General features: G+C 40.6%; 1 non-coding gene across 1 annotated transcript; it reads left to right on the top strand.

Annotated features, from left to right (window-relative positions):
• The first annotated feature begins 713 nt into the window (after positions 1-713).
• Positions 714-785, top strand: TRNAQ-UUG. The gene has a single exon. It is a non-coding gene; the product is annotated as a tRNA-Gln (tRNA).
• The last annotated feature ends 2,286 nt before the right edge of the window (positions 786-3,071 follow it).

Below are 3,071 nucleotides of genomic sequence, written 5' to 3' on the forward strand. Positions count from 1 at the left end.
TATTCTTGGATGTCTATGCATGTCCTTGTCCGTATGGTACGCAGAACCTAGCCGTGCAAGTGCACGAGTAATCAGTCTAGTTTGCATATTGCGTGACTTGAGAGATTGGAGCGGCCGCGATAGCAACATCCACTAATCATAACACCAGATGGTACTCCTTCTGCAATGATCGATTTTGATCTTCCGTGATTCATGTGTTGATTTATACAGGACCCATCACTCAAAAGTACTAATTTCCAGTTGCATGGCTCTACCATATTAGAAGAATCATACAAGTGACGGTCAAACATCCTAAGGCAGAGTATTGAGAGTGAAGTAAGAGAACTGATAAAGAAGAATTCCAATCATGAATCACAGCTGGCTTTATCTATTTTCATAATTTTATATTTTCAGTTTCCTTTCTCTTTAAAAAATTTCAGAGAGATCTTGATGTAATTTTTGTTACTTGTGATATTTGTTGTACTGTCGTGATTGATGAAAAATAGATCGGAAGTTTTTTCACAAGAAAATAGTGTGAGACAAAAAAAATTCATCTACTCTAGAATATAGAAGACAAATTATTAAGAACAAGAAGCAAACACAAGATCAGTATTTGTTTTTGTCGGTAAGTTAGAGCCATAATCAGCTTAGTGCAAGGATGCTTGGGCGTGTGCAACCAATACTTCTGATGAACATTCCGTACTAATACGCTAAAAATTCCAATTAATCAGACAGGTTCTATGGTGTAGTGGTTAGCACTCCAGACTTTGAATCTGGCGACCTGGGTTCGAATCCCGGTAGGACCTTTTTTCTATACTTTATCTCTTGTTTTTCACATGACTTCCATCTTTTTCACTTTCTTTTTGGCACTGTTTCGCCCCATGGACTCGTACTTTTAGTGCTGCTAATGGATGCTCTTTTTAGATAGGAAGCTGTCGTTCGATTTTAGAATGAGGCTCTTAGGGCACCCACAATGTATTTCAGATTCATTTTTTGGGTTTTGGCACTAGTTTCTAACATTGTGAAGCCATTGCCAAATATATGCCATTGTGGGTGCCCTAAGGGCCTCATTCTATACTTTATCTCTTGTTTTTCGCATGACTTCCATCTTTTTCACTTTCTTTTTGGCACTGTTTCGCCCCATGGACTCGTACTTTTAGTGCTGCTAATGAATGCTCTTTTTAGATAGGAAGCTGTCGTTCGATTTTAGAATGAGGCCCTTAGGGCACCCACAATGTATTTCAGATTCATTTTTTGGGCTTTGGCACTAGTTTCTAACATTGTGAAGCCATTGCCAAATAAAAGATACAATTTTTAGATAGGAAGTTATCGCTCGACTTTAGAATGAGGCCCTTAGCGCGCCCACAATATATGCCAAATTCATTTTTGCACTAGTTCCTAACATTGTGAAGCCATTGCCAAAAAAAAAGGAATCGAATACTCTATGAACTTGTACTGTTAGTGTTGCTAATGAAAAGTATTTACAGTTTGTTTATGCTTTTTTAGATAGAAAGTTGTTGCTTGACTTTAGAATGAGGCCTTTAGGACACCACACTGTATGCCAAATTCGTTATTTGGGCCTTGGCACTAGTTCCCTACATTGTGAAGTCATTGCCAAATAAAAAAACAGGGAATCAGGATAGCTCCATGCGCCAATGCCAAATCCTGATGAATAATAAAGAAATCGTTGATTTGCATGTCCTCTTGTTTCACCCTGTGAACTTGTACGGTTAGTGCTGCTACTGAAAATCATTTACAGTTAATTTATGCTTTTTTAGATAGGAAGTTGTTGCCCAACGAGGCCCTTAGGGCAGGCGCAATGTATGCCAAATTCATTTTTGGGGCTTTGGCACTAGGTCCCTAGATTGTGAAGCCATTGCCAAATAATAGAAAACAGGAAATCGCAATAGCTCCGTGCGCGAGTTAAATCCACAGAACCACCACATTTGTGTCTCAATTAGTACAAAACCACCACTTTTCAAATTGGTGCACTTTGCACCGTATCAAAATTTGACAGTAGGAAAAACACTGAGGGTGCGTTTGGATGTAAAGTATTTTTGCAGTTTTTTGAAAATACTGTGGTTTTTGAAAAAACTTTGGTATTAAATACTTTGAGGTGTTTGGATAAAATAAATAATGTAGTTTCAGATACCAAGATATCTGCCATACTGTGGTTTTTTGACGGTATCTAAAAAAGAGGTCGGGACCTCTTTTTTCTAAACTGAACTGAGAGAATTCGTTGCCTGCTCGTCTACGTCCAAAGATGATCAAACGCGATTGCCGCCTCCAATTCCTCTATCTATTGTCTTTTCAATAGAGTGCTCCTGATTATTAGGAGTTTCAGGTTTGGTTGTTAGTTTGTCTACGGAGACGACGCGCATGTTAATTACGTTCTTCTGGCGATCTTGCAAGCTTCTATCCGATCACTGGCTACTAAATACACGAGTAATCGCGGGATTCAAACAAACTTGCTCGTGGAGTATAACAATTGGTCGTTGGAGCACTCGTACGCAGCAGGTTAAAGCTGGCTGCACAATCAATTCTAAGCGCATAAAGGCGCACGTACATGCACAGCGAGTCAAACCATGACTTGCCAAACTCATTGGTGCTTTTGTGAAAACTGAGGAATACTATGATTTTTAGAAACCAAAGTATTCATTGCCCATGCATTTAAAAATTGAGGTTTTGGATTACTATGGTTTTTAAAAAACAGTGCTGCCAAACTAAGCCTGAGCTAAAAAATAAACTTGTTTTGACATGGCAAACCGCGAACTGACGACAGGCTAGATGGCCCTCCATTAACGACCAGGTCGGACCGGGTTGTTTGGGCCCGAGTGAAGCAGGGCGAAGCGGCTCGTTCGCTCGATACATTTTTGTCCCTATAGCGATGCTGACGACGGTCGTTCATGAAATAACGTGGCAGTCGATTCACATTTGTGCGCATGGTAAAATCGAGCGGTTCATGCCCGCGTCGCCCAGTTAGTCCATTGCATTGACTGCCATTACCACGCACACAGAAAACCGTAGCCCACCGCCCCTTGCTCGTGTCGGTCGTTGTCGCTGCTAAAAGGATCGATACGGCCGACTAGAGG

The sequence above is a fragment of the Triticum dicoccoides genome, chromosome 7A (genome assembly GCF_002162155.2).
Source record: "Triticum dicoccoides isolate Atlit2015 ecotype Zavitan chromosome 7A, WEW_v2.0, whole genome shotgun sequence".
Lineage (NCBI taxonomy): Eukaryota > Viridiplantae > Streptophyta > Magnoliopsida > Poales > Poaceae > Triticum > Triticum dicoccoides.